The 25108-nt window shown below is 37.6% G+C and overlaps 1 long non-coding RNA gene across 1 annotated transcript in view; it reads left to right on the forward strand.

Annotated features, from left to right (window-relative positions):
- The first annotated feature begins 8686 nt into the window (after window positions 1–8686).
- Window positions 8687–25108, forward strand: part of LOC120511703 — a 103210-nt gene continuing 86788 nt past the window's right edge. Inside the window, exons 1-2 of the long non-coding RNA XR_005629808.1 lie at window positions 8687–8755; window positions 9209–9315. This is a non-coding gene — a long non-coding RNA (uncharacterized LOC120511703). The remainder of the gene's footprint in view (window positions 8756–9208; window positions 9316–25108) is intronic.

Below are 25108 nucleotides of genomic sequence, written 5' to 3' on the forward strand. Positions count from 1 at the left end.
TTACCTTAAGATTAAAAAAAAAAAAAAGAAAAGAAATGTGTGTGTAATCCAACATATGTTGTTTGGACACATTTGAGCTACAATGAAAAAGCAGATCTATGAGTCAGCTGGGTTTCTGGTTTAAAATGTGCCTTTATGGGGGATTCTGAAACAGATAAACAGCAAAAGCTTAAGCTTTGGAGTTGAACAGCAGAAGTGCAAGCACGATTCAGATGTCAACCTTTACTTCTGGTCCTAGAGATATAGTACAAGATAAAAGTAGACACAGAGTTGGAGGGACACATTGGTGAAATGAGTCCTGTCACCTTATTTCAATGCTCTGACATAAGAACAAATAGGAAAACTCAGAGCAATGTGTTTAAAGTGCATGCATTTGAAATGAAGTTTCAGTGTTGAATAAAGTAATGTTTCTTAGTTTAACTCACACATACATCTAAGAATGATGATGAGTGTAATCCTTTAAGGACCATTAATTCTTGACATGCAATGTTGGAATTTCATGTAAAATTTATTTGTATTAATATGACTGTTTCTAAAGAAGAAATTATATTTATTGTCATGGTGTTGGTGATGTTCTTGAATTTGTAATTTCCTGCGTGAATCATGAATTGATAAGATCAGGATTAAAATTACATGTGCTCTATGTGTCCTTCCAGACAGGTGCACTTAGGTCTGACAGGGATGGAGCTGTATTGGTCAGTGGTACCTAGGGGGGTTACAGAAAGCATGGGATGAAAAAGAATCTGGAAAAGGCAAAGATTTCAGTTTCCAGTGTGGAATTGCGAGCTACAAAAGCACTATTTACTTCATTTCACATTGTTCTACACCTCCCTGTAAAGTGGGTGCTGCCATGTGGTCCAAAGATCTGTTTTTTCTGCTCTCTCACATCACGGTTGGTGAAGAAACAGTTGGCGGTGTGATTCATGCCCTTGAGAAGTGTTATGGTATCATGCTATCCTGGTTTTCATAGCAGAAATATTTCATAGTAAGAAAAAACCAAACACACTGCTGGTGAGAAAGCATAGCACCTTTGAAACTATGTATGGTTTTCTATTTGTAAAATACTACATCTTCCTAAAGAGCTCTTTCCTCTTAGGTAGGTTTAGCAAGGACTGTATATATATACACATGCCAGCTTTTTTCTATGTATTTCTTTACATAGTAGCAAATCAATGAAATAATTTATAGCAGCCAAAGCACAAATACATTAGAACTTGGTTTTGCAAGATGCTCTGATTTCACTGGGTTTATTCCAAATATCATGTACAGTTTATCTCTCAACATGCTTGAAATGCTCGCTAATTTGTAGCATTCATATTTCATGAGGGCTTGTTATAAAGAGGAAAATGTTACATTCCAGTGAATTGTGGAAAGAGATTACTGGAAAATGTTAGGAAATATTAAATTAGGCAAGGTATGGAATGTAGGGCTAGATTTATGAAAGAAAAAGGAACAGAAAATAGAAGAGGAATAAAGTTAGAGGTACAAAATTTCTCTTGTGGAAGTGCTGTGGGTTTGATTAGCAGGGCTGATTCATGTTACTGAAATTACTGTGGTCATCAAATTTTAAGAATTTTAAGAAATATTTTCCATCCTGGCAGAAGTCAAGAATATCTTTTGTTGAGCAAAATTGAAAAGGATGACAAGCATGGAGCTGTTAAAATAGATAGTATCTGTGTCTTAACCGTGGTGTAGGTGAGTTCTGGAAGCATTCTCAGTATTCTCCCTTGGTCCTGGAGCCCAGGGACCTGCTGGAGTGTACTCTAGATTCTGATCCTGTAGCAATATTTCCTTCCAAATAAAAACAAAGGGATGGTGCATGCTCAGGTCATGGCCAACCACGGAGGCAGAAAAAAAACAGGTTTACAAAGGAGACCAGGACCAAGTCTGCATCTGCCATGTGGTCTAGGCTCAATGAGATTGACTTTACAGATTGTCTTTCTATGTTTTGTTTTGCCCACCTCTTAATAAAGAGCATACTTGGAGAGAATATTGAAGAAAATGCACTAATCATGAGCTAGGTAAAAACAGTAAGACCTTTAAGATGAAGTTATTAATATTGTGCCAGTTTAGTTATTTGTCATTTAGTTTGCTTTCTGCAAAGCATCCTGATGCCTTTAGCACTGCCTGCTCAGATGAATAGCATGTGTCAACTGTCTTTTCCTCTAGAAAAATTAGTACCTACATTTGTATGATTATGAAACAACTTTGCAATGTTTATTTATTTGGTGTAGGAAAAAAACATTTTCATCTGAATTGTTTTCATAAAGATTATTTTTGTACATGAGCCAATCTCAATGGGGAAAATGCTGTAAATCTTTTGGCAGTCTGGGAAAGAGTCTCAGAAGAAATATTTGTCATAAGCAATATTTAGTTTATACCTATTGTTGGCAACAGAGTTTCCAAAGAAAATTCCCTCCTATGACACAACCTGCACTACTATTTGCTCTGTAATATACTGAGGACATTTAGGGTGACATAGTTGAAAAAACTTCTGTCAATATTGACATCTTCCAGAATTTGTTGCTACAGAATATAAAATGCACTATGTTTGAAGCTGAAGAGATTGCTTCCTCAAGATGGCTTAGAGGTTTAAAAAATTGCAATAATTTCACTTGACATTTAAGTAAGTCTGTACTGCCCTGATGGTTCAGTTTACAGTGGAGTTTTCCTGCTTGAGCCCTTTAGCTGTCATTCACAAACATTGTCAACAAACTAATTCAAGAAGACCTTCTTAGAGACATCACTTCCATTTATTGCTACAAAAAGTAAAAGTGGGCATTAAACTTTGATTTTGGTGAGTTTCTGTCTAGAGCTCTATTGCTGATGTTGGCTTCACTGATAAAGCAACCATTTACAAATTTGTCCTTTTGTTCTTATTTTCATAAAAGCCAAGCTGACTCAGCAAGAGATGACTACAATAACTTTTAGACAGATAAGAAAGAAATAACACTATTTTTCTTTAGCCAACTGTTTTCTTTAGACATTTTTCTTCTGGAAATGTAGGCTATCATCAGTAAAACACTTTTTTTTTTCCATGCCCAACTGAATTATAGCGTGCTTGGGTCGTAGGAAAGTAGTCTAGTGTTTTAGACTTGTGCCTGCAGAGGACTAGATGTAAATACAGATGTGTAGAAATAATAGCAAATAAATTCAAGTATTACTTCATGTTCTTTTAAAGCACAATCTCTAGGCTTTGGCTAAGTACCTTTGCACTTTATCGTAAGGTATCCCCTGTTCATTACATTCTTCCCCACAAGGGTTCTTTAGGCGTGCAGGTTTTATGCTATGAAGGTTTTCCAATTCACATCTTGTGAAAGCTTTCTCTGAAATGTGAATATTTTGCAGCATTTTGTCACAAGCTGAATGACTGGACCTGCCATTCACATCAGGCTTTTACAGAGCCCTGTATATACTGCTACAGCAATGGCCATGAGACAGTGGCATCTAGTGTTCTGAGACTCTGCTTTTCTCTCTGAAAATTATGCAAACAGGAAGAAATGGCTATGGATGCCCGTGACATTTTCTCCTCATGCCTCAAAAAGGCCATGAGATTACTTGGCTCCTACTGAAGCTAACTGTAGTGAGAAGGGAAAGCTTGCCTGGGAATAGTGAAGAGATCAAGTCATTATCTAGCAGGCAATATGACACCCATTGGCTGACACGCAAATTGATTGTGACTAACAAATCCCTGACCCTGACATTTCACTAAGTTTTATAGACTAAACAGAAAAAAAAAGCAAGAAAATATGCTAAGCCAAAGAAAAATGGAAACAGAGTTTGTTGATGAAATTTTTGGGATTTTAAGTTCTTTTCCCAATGTCAGCCAGTTTTGGTTTTCCAGATGAAGTGCCAGATAGGTTTTCAAATGATCCATTATCCACATAGTTGATATAAACACACATGTTGGTGATCCAATGAACTTTCTCCTTTCTATCAGAAGTGTGGGCTGAGATAGGTTTTTTAGGAAGGATTTTTACCTGCTGGAAAAATATTTGGGGCCAATCCAGGCTGTACAGTCTTTGGGCTACAAAGAAAGTCTGTTTTACTGTTATAGAGATCTAAGTACCCTTCTAGCACTGGAGAAATAAACTATATTATGTGACTGGTTAGCTCAAAATGTGAAAACCTGTGGCATTTTACTTGTTGCTAAATCAATACATCTACTGCATTTTGAGCTTTTGTAGGGCATACAGAGCTGATCAGGAGCTAGAAAATTGTGCAGAAGTGGGCTGATCATACTAAAATGTCTGTTTTATTTGAATTTAATTTAAAAATGCCTTCATGTATATAAGAAAAGTCACTGGAGGTATTGTAAGAGATCTCTTGCACTTGACAAGCAAATTCAGTAGTATTATCTGTGGATACACCTGTTTGATGTTTCCCATCCTCAAACTCTTTTAACCTTAAAGTTACTTTTATTTTTTCCAAGGTAGGACTAAAACTTTCCACAGCATAGCTTTGCCTCAGGTTGTGTTTTATATTTTATATTTGGAAAAAATCAGGCTTGTCTGAGGGTAAGATAATAATTCTGGCGTTTCTTTCCATTTGGGAAGTTTTAGTGTTCAATGCTTTAATGAGGCTTGAAGTTTGTCTTTTATGTACACCTCATGATTATCTCACCCAATTCACCTTTGAGATATTGTAATTTACAAATAGCTGGGGGGCTTTTCAGAGCTCAGCAGACTGTTATTCCTCATCAACAGTCAGTTCTTTCCTTGTTCCTAAGAAGAGCTGGAGTTAGCAGATGTGTTTTCCATAGCATATTTGGGTATATTCCCTTCATCTGGTCCACTAAATTAACACTCCTCTTGAAAATGATGCCTCATGTGTAGTCTGGACATGAGTACTTTGTTCAAGTTTGGATACTGGGACAGAAAACAAAACTAGTGTCTGGTCACAACCACCTTAACCCTGTGGTGGAGGCAGAAGCTGGTGGGATCAAAAGCAGGGGGGGAAATTCGAACTGAGGAGGAAAAAGATGAGACATACAATAAAACAATTTGCCGAGGACATTCTTTCTAAGGAGTTAAACCCAGGTTGTGCATAATGCACAGCAGTGAGCACAACACTGTACCCAAGTGACAATGGGAGTTGAACAGAAAATTATTGTGTGCATTCATGTAATGAAAGCCTGCTTTGCCTGATTAAGTTTGTCCAGGCAGTTTTCATTCTGGCTTTCCTCAATCTCTAAATGCTTGGCTTTGAACCAAAGAGTTTTTCAAGTTCTTCTAACATATAAAGTGTCATATATAAATGGTGCCTTTGTTTTGAAGTTTGTCACTTCACTGCTTCCTCCTCTTCACTGAAGAAAAACAAAACTCATTAAAGATGGTCATGAACAAAGGAAAATATATTGGTAAAAATTAATTTATGCAAAAGTTGAAGTTTGATATTGGAATACTGAGGCTGTTTTGCAGAAGCTGAAAAGAAAATTATGCTTTTGACATGAGGAACACGACAGCTGGACTCTGCATCAAATCCTTTTGCTTTGATATGCAGAAGTACTTGCATGTTAACTTCACAACAAATTTGACAAAGAAGCTGCTGGCTTACTCCAACCTTTCTCCAAAACACTTAAAATGGTCGTTCAGAAATGTTTATCTAGGAAGAGATCAAAAAGCCGAAATCCAGACAATTCTCTATTACAAGACAGCCATTAAGGACAATGAAAAAGAAATAACATCTGGCTGAATGGGGATTGTGACAGCTGAAAAATGAACAGAGTTTTTTGGACAGTAATTATGATCTCCCTTCAATGCTGTCTTCATTTGCATTTGAGCTGCTCCTTATTTTGATCAGTGAAAATGTGATGCAATCCACCTGCCCTTTCTTCAGAGAAGGAAGTTGCAATGTTCATGTGTTCATTCATTTACTTACAATTCAAAGCTTCAAGTTCAATAGCCATTAAAAGACAAATTGTTCTGATCTGGATAGTCAGGAATAGCTTTTAGAAGAAAGTAAACTTGTACTTTTTGGGGGTTTTTTTGGTTTTTTTTTTTTATTATTTTCAGTACATTTTGTTCAGAGAGAAGAAACTAGCAAACAAAGCCCCAGGCATAAAAAAACAAAGCCGTTTTTTTGGGGTTTTTTTTTATTATTTTCAGTTTCAGTACATTTTTTTCAGAGAGAAGAAACTAGCAAACAAAGCCCCAGGCATAAAAAAACAAAGCAAACCCTACCAATATCTGCTTATTGAATTGGAGGGATTCTTGATCTAATGGAGAATGGGCTTGTTTGTCACACCTGTGTATTGAGGGACCACTCAATAAGAAAGAGGCAACAGTACTCAAGACAAGCAAAGAGTCATTAGTCCTCTACAGTGGGAGGCTGGTCTTTAAAGATGGACACACAAACCAGTAGGAGGACAACAGAATAGAATGGAGAGAAACATGTTATTTCCTGTTTAGTGTCTGAATCTTTTTTTTCTTAATTTCATTTTCCCTGAGCAGAAAATTTGGGAAGAAGAATGGAGACCATGTTTTGTGTCAGAAGATGTCTGAATACACCTGAATAAGTCATTCCCTTTCCATTTCCTTTTCCCCTCAACTGCTTAGCCCTTCTACTTTTATAAACTAAGATTCTCCTTGAGGAAAGTGTCCAGTTGTTGGTTCCACATGTGTATGTGTGTTGACCTGCCTGTGAACACTTTTTATCTTCCAGTCCCTGTATTGGCTCACCTTGCCTTTGATTGATTCCTCCTGTTTCATGTTGTAGAGCTGCATGGCTACTGCTGTGATTCAGATTAGACCTTACTGTGTGGGCTTAGTCTTGAGAAAAACCTTTGATCTACCCTCAGAGTTCTTTGTTTATACTTTCTTAATTCCAGTATTAGCTTGTTTTTGATAGCTCTTTGTTGTCTGTGGCAATCTGTGAAACTGCTTCATAAGCGCCATGTCGTCAGGAAGGTTTGTATTTAATGGATTCCTCACTTGAAAAGAGGCCACACCACAAACAGGTGGATACTTAATATGTCCCCATGGTCTAGAAAAACCCTATAGCCTTCATCTCATCTGCTCCCAAACCAAAAAAAACCCCCCAAAAAAATGGGACCAGTAATCATTTTTGCTACCTGATAAATGTATGGGGACCGCATCTAAAGTGAGACCTTAGACTATGCTTGAACACATCTGTTGGAGACAGAGCTGAAAAATGCCTTCTCAGCCTTCAGGAGGAGAAGGGAGTCACCCTACACCTGTACAGACCAAGCAGGGAACGAAGTTCTCATTGAAAAAGGTAGAAATCCAAGGAAAGCCTGTGTCAAAGGGGAGTGATCCACCTATACCTGTCAAAGGTGAACATTTAGTGTTATACTAGCAAGAGCAGGCAACTGTGGTCAAGGTAGCTGTCACAGAGATCTTCTTTGTAACTTCTGACCCTCTTAGCCACTGTGCATGATATATCTTTTAAAGGGACCTAAACCCTACAGTTTTGGGGTTTGTTTCAGTCTTTAGACAAATACACTTCCAACAGAGTTTTAGAAAGTGTCACTCCCTTCTAGAAGATAGAACAGGAAATGTTGCATGTTATTGTTGTTATTGGCAGTCTTCCTTCCATTTTTTCTGACAAAGCAGACAGTGGAAAAACAAATAGAACAACTGCATTCTTTTTCTGTAATACCAACAAAGATATCTGTTGGAGGAGGGGAGTGTGGTCTCTACTGCTTTAGCTAAATGTGGAACTGTGAATGTCATGGAAACAGGGGTGGTTCTGCTCAAGAAAATTTCTTGTGAAGATAAATCCCCTGGGAACATATTCAATGGGAGCAGAGATGTAGAAAGAGATCTATATAGACACCGATTTGTTTATGGTTAGAGGAAATCTGCTTTAGCAAAAATGCAGTGTTCCTATTGAGTCTGAAGATGTTAGAAAGTTTGGCAAAATTAATAATTTATGGGTTTTTTTTATTCCATGGAAACATGCAAAGCTGGAAGGGAGCCTTATTGGTCATCTAGTGAAGCTGCAAGGATTAGAACAACTTATGGTGCTTCTGTGAGATATTTCCTTGACTTGAGGTCTTGGAGGATTTCACACTTTTTCTGGGCAATTTAATACAGTTTTTTATTAAGTTTCTTGGTAAAAGATTGGGGAAGGCTTTAAATTTATTACTTATCTATTTAAAAAAATATAGAGAAAGGGCATTCTTACTGAAGTATCTTGTGCTTGACTTGATGCCTAAAGAGGCTGACTTGGAACAGAGGCTGGGCAGAGTTAAAGGAATAAAGTAGGTATTTACTGAAAGGCCTTCAAAGGATACACCTTGGGCAGCACAAGAGCCCAGCCAGGGCTCTGCCCAAGATGGACACCTGGTCATGAGTTTTCACACTTTTATAAGTTTTGGTCCATTTACATATTGGGGTCAATTGTCCAATTACACCTTCAGGTTATGAAGTCCTATAGTGTCAAAAAGGGGGCAAGGCAGCTGCAGATCTGGCTGCCACTTGGAAATCATTCTATAAGACTTTAAAAGAATGGAAAACTTGTAATTAAAAGAAAAGGGGGAATTGTGGTTAGATAAAAGGTAGGAGAATAGAGACAGTGGTGAAGGTAGTCTGGCCCCTAAGGAGTTACAGCTGTGCTAATTATCAAGCATTAAGAACAAGCCTGCTCTTAATAGGCCACAGCTGGATCCAATTAAGAGGGGTACTATAAAAGAGCAGGTTGGCTGATTGAGGGGGCAGATGGAGTTTGTTGCCTGTGCTGAGAAGGTGGAGTCAGTGCTGTGAGGAGCTGCTCATGAGAAACCACTGAGAAGGTATGAAACCTTTACAATAGGATAACAACAAAGTCCCATCCTCCTGCTTTGCTCTCCTCAATTTGCTGCTGTTTACACTTCTTGAGCCTAAAGCTGCAAAGATGTCCATGGTTCTCAGGCTGGAAAAGCAGTGTTTGTCAAACTAAACTGTGAACTTGTCAAACTAAACTAAAGTGAACTTGCTAACACTTTATATGAAGTTCAGAGTCACACACTAAGGCAGTACAGAATCTGAAAAATATGAAAGCTAAAACTTAAGGCATCAGATTTGCCCTAAATAAAATCCTGCAAGCTGCACTAGAAAGGTAGTTACAGCAAAGGGTTAAAATCTGTCATAGGAGAAGGGTTTCTAACTTGCCTTCAGATATTTACATGTTAAGTATAGGCTTGTTACCCTTGGCTCCCTTTATAGAAACAGGCACCTTTGAAGGATAATTAATCTTTCCTTTTCAGCCACTCAACCTTTGGGAGGTGGAAACTCGTGATTTCCTACAGCTATTTCTCTGAATAAAGCCACTCCACTTTCAACTGTTTCGTGCTTGTTTTGCAGGAGTATGCAGGTAACTAAGTTTGGAATTTTTTTTTTTTTAGAAACATTGAATTTTAAGCACTCAAAAGATTTTTTTATTAGAAGTTTAAGGAAAGCAAGTTTCAGAGTCAAGAGGATTTGTTATTCAGAACAGGTGTCTTAGGCTGAAAGCCAAAATGTTATAATGTAATCTTAATGTTCTATCATAATTTAGTTTAATGTCAGATATAAAACATGTTCTATGAATCCTGTCTGAATAATACTAAAACCAATACACTTTTCTGGTAAATTATGTCAGACAAGGGATTTGTTTGAGAACACTGAAAGCTCTCATGAAAAGAGACTGCATTTTCATTTTGGAGCTGCTTCCTTTGTCTGCAGAAAATTTTCCAAGACTCCCAAGTGGACGTTTAATGCCTAATTGAAAGAGAAAGAAAAATTAAAATATTTATCTTGAATTCTCCATATGTATAGGCCAATATATAATGTGATTTAGATGCTGATTATCATTGTCACTTATCTTTTTTTTTTAGCTGAGTGTACATACTTTTTTCTTTTTAAAGCATGACTGGAGTTTATAATGTTAGGCAGTTGTGCAGATTCACTTATGTCATACGTTGTTCTCACATGCTTATATTCCTCCTTCTCACATGAGTAGTTTTTTCTCTCATGCTAATATTCCTCCTATTACAGCATGAAATGTCCAAGAGGAGAAAGTGCCAAACACTCTTAACATGTCTACAGTGATTTGATCAGTGTTTTAAAATCCTGTTTAGAGAGAAGACTTATTTTAAAGCAACAGTGGGTTATTATTTGGAGATTCTTCAGTACAGATTTCAGTTCATTAGAAGATTTTTATTGCACAAGAGTAAACTTTCAAATGCTACCAGCTGTACAAATCTAGATATCAAACTCTAAGCTATTTCACTCTCCAGATAGTTCTTTAGCTTCATTTACTGATTCTAGTATTAAAGAATTTGATCAAAACTCTGGGAGTCTTATTTCTAATAGAGCTCAAAATTTTATATGCAGTCAATAATATAAAATCATAGGAGTTTCAAATTTTATGTTTTGGTTATTTTTTAGCCACCAGCTTTCTTATTTCTTTCTGTATTTCTTCATTCTCAGATTTAGTACTATGATTTCTTTACTCACAACAGTAAATGATGAAAACTAAAATAACTTTTAAATTGAAATTAATTCAAAATTTTGTTAATGTTTTCTTACTTATCTTAAGCTTGTCTTGCATACACCCATTTTTCCTCACTCAAGATGATGTTCCACACGTGGTGTTGGTATATTTTTTCTAACAGAGAGAAAACAGAATTAAATGCTGCTGAGAAGAATGTTGCATAAATAAAGAAGAAAAGCAAAGTAATTCACTGGTTTTTTCCTCTGGATTTTCCATTACTTTTGCTTTATTTTATAATTTCTGGTATCACGATAATATATCAAGGCTGCTCTTTGCAAGCATTTGCAGCACCAGACACCTTGAAAAGGTGAAGGTTGTTAATACTATTAACAGAAAACTAATTTCAGGGTGTAGCAGATTATACCACTCATGTCAGAATGGGCTGAACACATCCTCAGGAGAGGGGGGAGAGAACAGTGCTTCTGACCAGTTTTACTGTATTAGTCAATAACATTTAGAGAATAAAAATTAAATATTTGTAATGACTCCATATGTCTACAAATATTTAAAGAGAAAAAATGTAGCTGAAAATGTTTGTCAAATAATATCCAGGAAATTATATTTGCAGGTAGTTTTTCCAGCTAGGAGAAGAAAACAGTTGAATTCTTAGAAAATGATCCATTGTGAATATGCTGAACTTTGGAGGAAAAAAGAGTGCGAGGTTCAAATGTAGTGTCTGTGTAGTAAGACTGGATTTGACCTGAATCTAGGTGCCACATTTACCTTATCCTGTTTTGAAAATGTGCAGTGTTCATTCATTGGTCTTTACACTTACAAGTCATGTTTTATCTCTGGTAATTTGGAATTAATATATTCCTTGAGAATTCCTAAGCTAATTTAGGAAATGGTATGAAAACTATTTAGTCTTGGCTGCTACCACACACCAACAAAGTACCAGAAATAGACTGGAATTAAGCTACTTTGCAGTGCCTGTGTGTTAACACTGTTTACTTGCTAAGCTGCAGCCACACCAGTGTGGGTTGCCTTTTTCTTAAACAACCAGCCACAACACTCCCTCTGGCTGCAGTATTCCTCAAACTAATGAGCACAGCGGTGTGGGAGAGGATTTCAATGTGACATCTCCTAAGAAACACCACAGAGAAGAGGATGCTTGTGGGTTCCCATGGCTCTTTCACACACATTAAGGAATAATGATACTACAGTGAATAATGTTGTGGAATTATACACTCTAATGTATTGATATAATTTACATATAAAAACTTTTTCATTTGTTAAGCTACTTCCAGCTCCTTTACCGTTTGTGTTTTAAGCAAATGTGATTGATGGTGCTAATTATTTTTAAAGATAGAGTGGGTGATATCTGTGACAGAGTAGCTGAAGAACAGCAGGATACAGGCATTGATTACAAGTATTTGGATAAAGCCTTGCTGTTTAGAGCCTGAGCCTCTTATTCACATCACTTGATACGGTTCTGCTTTACAAGAGGTTGCCAATACTCCCCACATAGCTTTGCTAGAATTTGAATGTAATCATATTAACTTCCTATCAAATAAGGATTGTAACTGGAATCCTGGCTAGCATCTTACTCTGCTGTAATTGTAGTCTCTCTATTAATATAAAGAATTAGTGAGGGTAAATAGAGCAGTAGAAAGTTCTAGCCAAAACTCTGGAGTTGCAGTCTGGGTAGTTTTGATGAGCTCAGCAAGGAGAGTTTATGCATAGTTGCCTGCTATGCAGATCACTGTTTCATCTCGTCTTGGCACCAAAATGATTCAGAGGGCACTGCTGAATTAATCTGCCATCTCAGGAGACTTAGTTTGATGGAGTTTTGATTCTTAGTTTTGAAGGCTATTCATTTATCCCTTACTGGCAGAGTTTGTTGAGGGTTGTTTTTGTTTCTTTTGGGGGGTTTGTTTGTTGGGTTGGTTTGGGTTTTTTTTTGTTTGTTATTTTATTAATCTGACAACCATAAAACCAACCATTATGAGCTGATGGTCATGTTTTGAAGTCAGAACTTTCTCTCAGCTGTCTTTCTGACCCTAGTGGTGACACCCCAGGGTGCATTTCCTCTTTCAGAGGAGGCTGCTGCCTGTTGCCTCACCTCAGGACAGCAGGCAGGGCTGCAGCAGGCTCACCACTCTCTCTACAGGAAAATTTTACCTCGTGTCAGGTCTGCCTTTACACAGGGAGAATACTTGCATTGCATGAGTATGTCCCAAGATTTTAGGGCATCGCTGTTTGTGATGTGAAATACAGCTAGACAAGTTATTTTAAACCCAAGAGTGTAATGACATTTTCTGCTCACTCTCACATCGTTCTGATTTTCAGGGCCAGCTATGCATTTGACCATGGGTGAAAAAACTGTGTGACATTTTGGTAGACAGTATTTTTACTTTCTTAATACGTGGAGGTCTACAGTAAATAATGGGTAGAGTAGGGCCAGGGAGACTCTAATGGACAGTGTGTGAAGATTAGGAGTAAGATGTGCCTGTTGGTTTGAACAAGATATGTTTAGTGCAGCCCACAGAGCCCTGACCCTAACTTCATGGCATCCAGCCCAGAGAGTGAAATGTATTCCAACAATAAATCACCAGATTTTTGTTCTATTTGACTGTGCTAAAGCAGCAGTCTGCAAAAGCTGAGACCACCAACTATGTAGTTTCTGCTGCATGTCTGCTCTAACCAAATCACTGCTTCTTTTTATGAGTCAAATGTTGCTGAGATGACTGAGAACATTATTTAGTAAGCACAGGTCTGTGCTGCTCATCACCCAACAATCTGTGCTTGATTTGCAGTGCATCCTTATCTAGTTTCCTTGGGGAATGTCTTAACATATTGAAACCATAATTTGCTGTTTTCACATCATCACAGTCATCAGCTCTTGCTATGAAAATCTTAATCATCATTTCCAGTTACTTAAAAAACCTAAACCTTGAGACAAAGCATCATATCAGCTTGCCCTAAACAAAAAGAATACAATTTAAAGAACATTTAATTATATTGCAAAAGTTTTCCATTGTTGGGGCCTATGTTTTGCTGGACCAGACACTGCTCTGCTTTTATCCATCTTAAAAAATATCTTTCTTTTACACTCATAATACTTCAAACTCTTTTTTTGTTTGTTTTCTTAGTATGGAAAAGAGGACAAGATGTTAGTCTTCAAAAAATTCAATTGAATTTCTTTGGAGTACTAAGCATATGGCCAAATTTTTCAGGTAGGGTGAGAAGAACAATACTTTGCATAGAAAATGTACAATATTGAAGTGTTCTTCTCTTAAAGAAAACCCAAACAAACAACAAAACATAAAGTAATGGATTCCTATTTTAAAAGGCACTTCAAGCACTCATGCAGGCACAGACAGCACTAATGTTCTTGTCCTGCTCTATTCTTCGGCAGGCCAGAATGGAGATCCACTACTGAAAAAAAAATAAATATATACATATAGATGTATGTATATGCATTTTTATATGAAGATATATATACACATATATATATGCATATACATATTTGTAAATGTGTGTGTATTAGTGGTATGATGGAAAATACATATAGATGTATGTATATGCATTTATATATGAAGATATATATACACATATATATGCATATACATATTTGTAAATGTGTGTGTATTAGTGGTATGATGGAAGTCCAAATACATTGAAATTTTGAACAAAAAAATAATAATAGTGTAATGCAGAGGTAATGGCTCTTTCTGAAACACTCAGCAAGAAATCCATGTCTACTGGGGTAATGGTGACCCGAGAATGGAAATGTTTGCCACATTCTTAAGGCACATCATCAGGCATGGTAATAAAAGGCGACTTAAACTGTTTGCCACCAAGTCTCTCAGGTTCAGAGAACTATTCCAACTTCAGGCATGAGTCTGAGCAGTTTGGGCTGCCCTGTTCTCTGTCTTCTCTGCAGCCACAGAATGGGGTACTGCTGTCTTTTCAGACTTTCAAATGTGTGTTGGATATCCCCTTTACTGGCTTCTGCAGTTCCTAGTCAGTCTGGCACTCTCCTGGATGGGCAAATTTCTCCAGGATTTAGTGTGTTTTCTCTAAAAGCGATTAATATTTTTGACTTGATAGGAATGTACCAGGTCAGTGCTTAAGGCTTTAAATTTTTTTCAACAGGTTTTGCACAGCTTTAGATGACAATAGCAGAGAATTTTGAAAAAGAGTTATACTGAGTTGAACTCTACAGAGATTTGCTACTTCCCTGGCAGTAATACTGAAATATTGAAAAGATGGAGTTAATTGGGAAAGACTGTGGGATGAAGAAGGCAACTAAATATGCAAACATTCAACAGTTTTGGGGAGCCTGAGCTTTAATAAGCTCATCCTGCTAGCTTTTAGTATCACTGAAAAGGGAAGGACTTCTGCCTCTGTTTCTATGTAAGAGCTTGATGGACCATACCTCTGAAATGTCTTTTCCTTACAAAATAAAACCAGAATATATTATGTATTTTGGATGTTGTGGACCATGGCTTTCAATGTCTTCCATGTTACTGTAGGGCATCAGTGTCATTTTTGCTCCTTGAACAACTATGCTTTCATTCCCTTAACAGGGAGCTTTTATGGGATTTTTTTTCACATGCTTCCCACTCATTTTTCTCAATGATCTTCCAGATAAATTATTCAAAGGGGTTTTGGCTGTAGGCTACTGTTGCCTTTTCTTGGAGTGGTGTTGCTAAAACACATCATGCAGTCCCTCAGGACATTTTCATGTGCCCACTATATGCAAAGACCTTTATTTAGCCTTTAAAAAGCCACTTGCACAATTCTACAACCAAGGTCTGAATATGTATGTCTCCATAGCTTTTATTTGAACAAAGCATGTGTGTATGCAGAGCAGGTTTTGTACAAAAATAAACCAATAGATAATATTTGCAGATGTCTCTCAACCTAGCAAAAGTTATCACTAGAAATGAGCACCCACTTTCTAATGAGATCCATTTATGTATCAGAGCTCCTAGTAACATGACACAAAAATATCTGTGAGATTGTTCAGCTGACTTGGAAAATCATTTGAGCTGGTTAGCAGGAAAGTTTTAGCTAACACAAAGTGTGATGCAACATGAGCACTTTTAGGGTTCTAATGTTCTAATCCTTGCGCTTGTTTGCTTAGTGAAAAAGTTTCTACCTGCTGGAATGGTTGCTCTTTTAGTGCCTTAAATCAAACATACCTGGAGGCCTCAAGATGAGAAAAATAAATATTTGAAAAAAAACCTGTCTGTTTGCAAGGTCCTCAATAGCCTGGTTCCTCTCTGACACTTTCATTTTTCCCTTCAGAAACTTAAAAGGAATATGCAGAGATCTGGGACACCTAAAACCAATACTAAAGAAGTTAAGAGGCAGGGCTTGTGCGTTGTGGGAGGAGATTATAAGCAAGAACAGGGTAGCCTTTCAAGGGTGTTTTAACCTTTATACATGCTTGACTGCTTTGAGCTCATCCTGTTTGGTAGAAAGCACAAAAATTAAACTAAACCAGAAGGGCAAAAACTTTGTTATGTTGAATTAAAAGGTTTAACAAACACTGTCTGTTTATTCCTCATTTGGAGAAAAAGGCTGCTCTTTCCTAAAATACTTTAAAATCTACTTTTCCTGAAACCCAACAATATTTGTCTCAGTATGTTAAGTCATTTGTAAGGAGGAGTTTTTATATGCAGTAAAAAAAAGACAGAGATACCTTCAACCTTGCATTTTTTGCTGGTATTGTTAGTTTTACAGCATTTTGATTGGAACATAGATGCAGAAGAGAACTATTTGGATCATTGGGTCCAGACTATGGTTTTCAGCCATATGTGCAAACCATAGTGCAAAACACCCTTCATAAAACCAGATGAATGTCTATCAGTAGCTAGGAGTAGTCAGACTAAAAACCTATCTGAAGTTTTTTTCAGTATTTCAATGCCATAATAGCTACAGACCTTTATCTACTGTCCAAACTACATTTTTTGTATCTTTTCTTACTAGATAGTCATCCATTAATATATACTGTGAACAAACTAAATTAACAGAGGGATATTGTAACAATTTGTGAATCCAGTTAAATTCTCCGGGGTAGAGCATACTGTGCCAATAGAAATATTTGCATGGTACTAAAAATTAATGTATGTGGAAGAATATAAATCAAGTAATTCAATGTGAGCTTTTAAAGCTTCCACATGATTTTCACATCTTGCTTGAAGAATGTAAAAGATACGCTGGTAGTAATCTCTGAAAGTGCAACCAGGCACATTGTTCATGTGCTATAGGTTATATTTTAAAACACACAGTGATAGAAATTACTATTTGTTTATTATTGTCATTCATGCAAAGCTATTAATGTAAAGCTAAAAGTAATAGCTAAAACTACTACTTTTATAGAGGCTTGGAAATGTAAATAGTTTTGAAGGATTTGGAGCATATAAATATGCATGTGTGAGAGTCCATTGACCCTTTGATGTGGCAATGGTTGAGTCCTGCACAGACAGTGCTCCTTTCACAAGCCATGCAGGCACAGTAGGGCAGGCAGTTTCTCATCTGTGGGGGTAGGCACTTCTGCAGGCTTGTGGGGAAGATATACATCTTGATTTCTGAAAGAGATATGATAGTCCTGAAATACGGGGCTAGGCTTTCTCTAAAGGTTTCTTTACCCTTTTCTTCAGGGAAGTGAGTCATGGGATTTGCTGGTGTTCATCCATCACCCTCCAGCTCTCATGTTGCTCAGGGGAAGTTGGCACATTACCCTGTGCACTGATGTGTCTACCAAGGTGACAAAAATATGCCTTTTGAGGGATATTGCAGCAGACTGGAGTCTTCTCCAGTTCTTCTCCTGGAGTCTTCTTGCAGCTGCCTGACTGACAGGAAGATGTGGGACACATTTGAACTGATTTCTTCCCCACTTGGGAATCAGGCTATGGAGCGATGGTACACTTTGAGTTGGGTGCAGCAACAAATGTGATAGAAAGAAACATGGTTAAAAATAATAATAAAAAATATTCTCTAGATTGTATATGCTTGGTATAGTTATTATTTGCTTGGCATAACTATTCAGTCAGTGTCTTGACAAAATTCCATGGGTCTATACACTATTCCAGAATATAGGAATTTTATTATAAAATGTATTGCCAAGGAATAGTTTTATGAACATTTTGAAAGACACAGTCTGACCACAAAGGTGCTTATTAAAATGGCCACAATGTATTATTTTCCATAGCAGGGTTAAGCAGATAAAAGAGTGGTATTCATAGCAATGTTTGGGAGGTTTGGCTGACAGTGATTTTGTATTTGTGATGTGATAATAGGAAGTTCTACAGAGGAAAATTGAGCAAAGAGGAGGCTTTTGATGCTGACACAGAAAACAGGCTAGACTGAGTAATGATCTAAGGAGATGGTTGTCAGTGCCTAAATGCGAAGGGGGAGGGAGCAGGCTGCTATCTGTCAGTCTAGAGAATCTTGCACACAATTGTACTTCAGCTCCCCAAAATGTTTTCAAAATAGTTCAAAGTATTTTAAAATAATAGTTCAAAAATACCACCTCTGACCCATATGTATCCTTTGCCTAATGATTTCCTGCCACCTCCTGTTCTTGACCAGGACAGCTCAGAAGGAACAATGAGTACTGTTTTCTTGAAAAGATAAATCCTTAAATGAAGCATTTGCAGTCCTTGAAGAGCCCAGTAGGTCGTATTTCTCCTCTGGTGTTCCTGCTTTTTATTAAGATGCATTAAGAGGACAAAATATAGGTCACAGATTATTTCATTTACATTATATGTGAGGATTAATAGAAAATTATGCAGATTTACATAGACTATGTCTAGGAGAAAAAAAAAGGTCAAGTTTCCAACTCTAGGTCCTTGATTCTTAAGTTTTTTTGGACAAGACTGGACTAATTATTGAGGTAATTCCCTGCTATAGACAGTTCAATTCTGTCAGAACAGAAGTAAAATGGATTTGAATTGATGGAGTTTCATCTTTTTTCAGTACTCTCTTTCTTCAGTAGCTCTTTCTTCCTTCTTCACTTGTGAAGAACTGTAGAGGACGCAAATGAAAGCCAGGGCTACTGACATTTTAGTACAGGGTCCCTGGGTTTTTTTGGTTTTTTGCCTCTGAGCAAAAGTATTCTCAGCTGATTGAGTTGTGGCTAGATTTGCAAACCCAATGGGGTTTGGTCCAGGGCTTTGAACAGTGATACATTTTCCATAAAGTAGATGAGGGAATGCTGCAAACTTTGTGTGTGGAACATGTGAAATTCTTTGTCAGCACTAAGAAAGACATTGAAAGTGAATAATCTTATTTAGACACTTGGGTGTTTATGGATCACCTCAAATTATTTAATACAGAGAAATGCAATTTGAGGCATAAATAATTCCAAGTACTGAAACACCATTTCCAGCTTCACTGCAATATCTAGATGCTCCCTTGAGCTACTGTGATACTGAAAACTCAGAAATAAAAAAATTGACTACTCATATTCATAATGACACTAGCCTTCCAAGAAGAGCACTTTTCAGGGGAAATTATCTGAGATCTTCATAGGGGTAAAGGCAAAATAGATTAAAAAATAAATAATAAAAGGCAGCAGGAGAGGAAACACATGCCTCTTTCATTTGTAAAGCTGTTAAAATGCTGTGTAAGATCCTTTTTGCACTTCAGGTTTACACTTGCAGACCACTAGAAATATTTATAACCAATGAAAGCCACAGCATGTGCAGGGAATTTCTCTCCTATTTTTAAGTGTAACTGTCTAGAATATTTGAACATGATTTTGTGTGTGTCCCATTGTTCTCTGGTGAATAAAATGAGAGTACTCAGCTGTAAGTGCTGGCCCTACACTGCTGAGTCTGCAATAAAAACCTCTTTGAATCAGGGGATAAGAAGAGCTACATTCTGCTGGAATTATCACAAGTTCTGAATGGCCTTGATAAAACAGCACATAGGCAGAAGTGCTTCCCTTTGACATACAAGAATGTCCTTGTTACAAAGTCTTGTACACAGTATTGGCAAGACCTGATTTTATTTGTAGGTTTCCAGATGATAATTTAGTAGAGATATTATTGAAGGATAGTGTTTGAAGGACTTCTATGTACATGTATTTTGCTGCTCTCTCAGGCAGTCTGTCTATAAATATTTAAAATTTTTAGAAGCCACATTTAATCCTCTCAAAACTAGAAAGAGATAATATTTAGTTTAAGAAAAAGCAAGATATATATCTTCTGGAATATTTACTTTTCTGGAAAAGCTTCTTGACCTTTAACTTATGTCATCTTAGCTCTGCTTCCAGTGTGATCTTTTAGGTTTCAGCAACAGTTACATATTTATGGAAAGGTAGTGCCTGAAAACCTCAGTCACTCTCCTGTATATGAGGACACCACATACAGTGGGAAAATTTCTGAAGAGCATCTTGAAGACCTTGAGCTCTGAAAGACCAGGTACACAGGTTAAAAAAAAAAAAAAAATCTTTCAGTGTTTACTGTAGGGGGAAAATTTCTGAAGAGCATCTTGAAGGCCTTGAGCTCTGAAAGACCAGGTAAACAGGTTAAAAAAAAATAAATCTTTCAGTGTTTACTGTAGAACCAGAGGACAGACATGAAGTGAATTGCTTGAGATCAAATGAGAAGGCTGTGGGGAGAATTTGGAATTTATGAGTCCCTGACTATCAGCTTAATGAACAGAACTGTCTTTTCTCTGATTAAAGACATTTCACAAATATGTTCAACCTTTTGAGATCAAATGAGAAGGCTGGGAGCGAATTTGGAATTTGTGAGTCCCTTACTATCAGCTTAATGAACAGAACAGTCTTTTCTCTGATTAAAGACATTTCACAAATATGCCAACCTGCAAGTCTTGAACTTTTAGGGCTGGATCCAGGTGCGAGTTCCATGCTGGGGCTGTACCACTTTGCTGGCAGTGGAACTCTGTTGATGCTGGTCTTATGAATACTCTGAAACCTCAGCTGTGAAATAGTGTCTTCAAAGGGAACAACTAGGCTGCTAGGCTGGACTCTTCCAAAGAAGCCATTCCCTCAGCCCAGTTCTGTCCTGCTCTAGAGAAGTGAGACTCTTTGCAGAGACATTCTCATTCCCTGCTTCTGGACTATCCTAGTCCTCACCTGCCGAGTCCAGAGGCTCTCAGTCCCATGGGGCGTTGGTGTGCAGGTCACAGGGCTACAAGTATGTAAATGCCTGCCCTAGGCTGGATTAAATGTCTGATGTTACCTACAAAAAAAACCCAACTTCTGTATGATTTCATATATTCTCTGGGGTGGTTCTTTGAAAAATGCTGTATCTTCACCTCAGTTTCTTACAGCTTTGTAGGTCCACATACTGGACATTTCCCAACGATTTTCTTTCAAGTGCAAGACACTTGACTCCTTCCTTGGTTGTTATTCTGTACCTTCCTTTTGTGGGAATGCTCTCTCCCTCTCCCTCTCCATCTCCATCTCCATCTCCCTCTATAGTACAATTTTGACTGGTAAATCTTTTTGGATGCCATGATAATTTAGCTGCTGTACCACGCTAGTGAACAAGAAAGCAATATTTAGACATGAAGTCCTTCAGTCTGCAGCTATCAGTGCTCTCTTCACTGGCCAACCACAACTTCCCTTTCTATTGCCCACCTGGGAGGGAGCCACAAAACAGCTGGGGAGGAGGGTCCTGCCTGCAGTGATGGGATACTCAGGGCTGCAGCACATCTTGCCCTGAGCACCCACCAGTGAAAGTGAATCAATTGCACATGGGTATAAGTCAATTAATGGTGATGAGAAACAGATTGCAAAGATTCTTGGTTTTTGTTTTTTTTTTGTTTTTTTTCAGTTTATGCTCTTCTGGTTACACTGCTGAAAAACTTCAACAGCTTTTGGTGATGAGAAAGTAAGAGGTTGCATGAAACAGCTATCCTGCTCTGAGTTCCCTGCCCCTGAATGGACTATTATGGGAGAAACTACATGACAAAAGAGGAACCTTATAAGAAACCTTATCCTATCTGTATGATTGAGGCTGAGCCCAGATTTAAAATTGGCTCTTAACACAACTCAAGTCCAAAAATAGATGACGTATATTTATTCATCTTTAACTGAAATTAGCATGCCAAAACCAACTTTGTAAAAACATACCAAAAAATGTATTTAATTTGCTGTGTGCCTTTGTCCTATCTATGTGCAATTGATTTCTGGTTTACAAAACCAAAACTAAACAAAAAAACCCCCAAACTAATAAGAGCCAGTATCAACACAATTGTCCTGATACAACATGTTCACATCAAGGAGTCAATTTGAGAGTGGTGTCAAAGACAGAATATGCTGAAAACCTTTCTTTCTTGTGAGTCTTGTAGTAATTTGGTTTCAATAAAAATGAATTTAGTTTGCTTCATTTACATTAAAGCATCTTCTGGTGAAAAATATTCTTTTTTTTCACCCCCAAATTTTTCTCAGTTTGGGTAATTAAGCTTTCTGGAGAGAAGACTCAAAGTCCTCAGTCCAAAAAATAGTCTGGTCCTATTGAAGTACCTAGTAAATCCCACCAATTCACCACTGTAGATTCTGTAGATTCCAGCTGCAACTTTATTCCCATCTCACTTGAGGGAACACAAGTGAAGTAGGGCAGCAGGATACATGAAGAGAAAGGCAGCTTTTGTGGTTTATTGGCTTCAGAGTTTTTCATATTTTAAGAAAAAAGATCATCTTTGTTTTCAAGGTGCTTTGACTGTTTACTTCTTAAACTGGGGAAGTTACAATATTTCTGAAAGCTGTCTGAAAATGCTGAAGAAAGGAAGGAGGGAGAAGGACTATGGTTTATCTTAGAGGGGCACTTCAGGTCCATGTTTAGCATATACCCCAATCTATAAGGCAAAACTAAGCCTCTAGCATTAGTGTTTGAGCACCTTGCTGCTTCTGAATCATGGTACTCTGAATATTGTAATAAATCCAGTGAAGCTTAACTTCATACTCCTTTCTGAGCTCATAAAATCACTTCTCATGAATACGAGAAAGCAGAACACTGTTGAACACTGAGATCAAAAACTACTATTGAAGGATTTGAAGGCATTTGAAATTTGTGTCAGGCTTTATAAAATATGCAAAATACCAAAACAAGCAACTCTATTACCAATCCTGTTCTGTTTCTTCTAAGCAAAGCATATATTTTTAATATAGATTTAAATATTGAGTGTACTCACAGGTATGGCTTCCATCTGAGTTACTTTATTGTGTTACAATATGAAGGTATGGATGATAAATTATGCATTTGTTTCCAGACATGAGCATTTCTCCCCTTTGGAATTGCACGAAAGCAAAGGTGGATCCTGCCCCTCCCCAGGGCTACAATGTGCTCTGCAGTCTGTGCACAGCAGTGGCAGAGAGCTGTGACACCCCACACTCACACGTCTTTGTCACTGCGACCTCATCTGACCCTGTTTTTAGGGCAGTTAAAAACTATGCTTCTTTCTGTAAATGCAGCTCAGTCCATGTAGAGAGGAATTTGGCCAGCCATGGCAGTACCACAGATGTAAATAATTCTCATGTTTTCCCGTGACAAATTTGTTCACTGCATTTTTGGACTGTATTCCGCTCAGGGAGAGCCATGTTGGCTTTTTAAAAGCTGTTGGACACAAAGTAACACACTATATCTTTTTCTTTTTTCTTTTCTTATTGTTTGTGCCACTTTCCTCTAATGGTATTTCTGCTAGCAGTTCTGGCTGTAGAGGTTTTGAGGCAGCTATCTCGTAATCTAATTCATGTCAATTAGTTGTCAGTCCAGACAAAAGCTCTCTTATTCAGTCTGTGTAACTAGTTCCCAGTAAATCTTTCTTGTTCTCTCAGCACATATGGTACCTTTTCTTTTTAGTCCTCATTCTGTAGCTTTTAGCAACAGCTCTTCTCAAGAGACCAAAGCCTCTTTCCCACTCTAGCTTTATTTTGTATGTTCTTACCTATGAGAGTAGTGTAATAAAGAGGAAATGGGTAAGCTTGAGTAATTACACACATCTCTCTTTTTACTAACATTTAAGGAAGATTTTCTATGTATGGACATATACCATTTAACTCTTTATTCAGGAAAATAGCTCAATGTGAAGATGACATGTTCCTACGTGGGATTAAGATACTGAAGAAATTTGTAGGGACTCAAAAGAGAAAGAAACAGTCAATATAAATTTAATTTCTTAGAGCTGAGTTTGCCTCACTAAGTAATGGTGTTTGTCTTGCCTGGGGACTGCCTCATGAGTGAGTCTAAAGGTTCGCTATTTGGGAAAGCACAGGGTGCCTAAATTTTCTACTTAGTTGGTAGCCTTGGTCATTCCTGTGATTAACAATGTACTAACAGAAACAGGGGGCAGGATGACCTAAGTGAAAAGAGGTTTAAATGAAGCTTCAATACAGAGAAGTGTGAGGAAGTAAAGTTCAGCAAACAAGCAAGTGTTATGGGAGAGGTCAGGCAAGAAACTTTGAAGAGTTTATATGAATTAAGGTAGAACCACGAAACTCCAAAAGATATCAATTTCAGTGAGCAATCTCACTGTAAGTTTTGTCCTTTTTTTCCATATGTGGCGTCTGTTCCCAGATGGGAACTTTGAGCCTGTATACTTTTGATCAAGTTCCAGCCCCTACTTGAAAGAAATGTGTCTCCAGTAGTGAAAACCAGAGAGCAGCTAACAGGATGCTCCTTCCTGTACTCAAGAAGCAAGTGGGAAATATGCAGGGAAAATGCCCTGGAAACAAATGAGTTTTATTGCATTTAGTCTTCTAGAAATAAGGAAGAAAAATGGAATTAGATGGCAGAGACAGAAGCTACAGTGTCAGTATGGAGGCAGGCAGAGAGCCCTTTCCCAGATGGTAGCCCATACTGCCACAAATCCTCGCTGCAAGGAGAGTTGAATCTTAAGGTAGAGGCCTCAGGATTGAATTCTTGAAAGGCTGGGAGTTTAATGGCCTGTGCATGTCAGACAGCAACCAAGGGAATTGGAAATAGCTGCCTGCTCCTCCTGAGAGGAAAGAATAATCTGCCAACCAGCCTCAGCATTTCACACAAAGTGTGGTCATGTCAGAGCCCCATGTGAGACACTGAAGAACAGCTGCCAACTGACAAGAGCTCCTTTGGTTTCACTTTGCATTGGTGATTCCTGTGAACAGTAACAAATTTGAGGGAGGATCAGGGGATGACCTGAAAGAGATAATTCGTGTCTTCCCATCTGAATATGAAAGTCAGATATGAAAGTCAATACCTCCTGAAGGTGAAGAGAAACTTAAATAGTATTAAGATATTGTTGCTGTGCTGTTATTGAGATGCCCTCAATGTGGAATGAAGTTTAATATGGATGTTGAACGCATGTTGAAAATCAATTTAACAAATGCTGTGTGAGTAGTTAACTCATGAGAAAGCTTTACATTCAGACTGACACATGTTGACATAGCAGGAAAGACAGAAGTCTTGGCAGGGTTAACATGATCTAAAAGGTGCTGTAGCAAGGAAAATAAACTGTCCTGTATGCCCTTTAAGGGCAGGACAACTACTAAGAGTTACTTATTTAGCTAAATTTTCATCAGCTGAATCAGCTGTGTAACCTGATAATCTGAAAACAGAAAACATTTCTTCTTCTGTTTAAAACTTCCCCTTGATTTACAGGAGAGCTTTCTAATAGGAATAATCACATCAAACTCAATCTAGATGTCATGGTATAACAGTTAAGT

Source organism: Passer montanus, unplaced genomic scaffold (genome assembly GCF_014805655.1).
Source record: "Passer montanus isolate IOZ18808 unplaced genomic scaffold, ASM1480565v1 scaffold11, whole genome shotgun sequence".
NCBI lineage: Eukaryota > Metazoa > Chordata > Aves > Passeriformes > Passeridae > Passer > Passer montanus.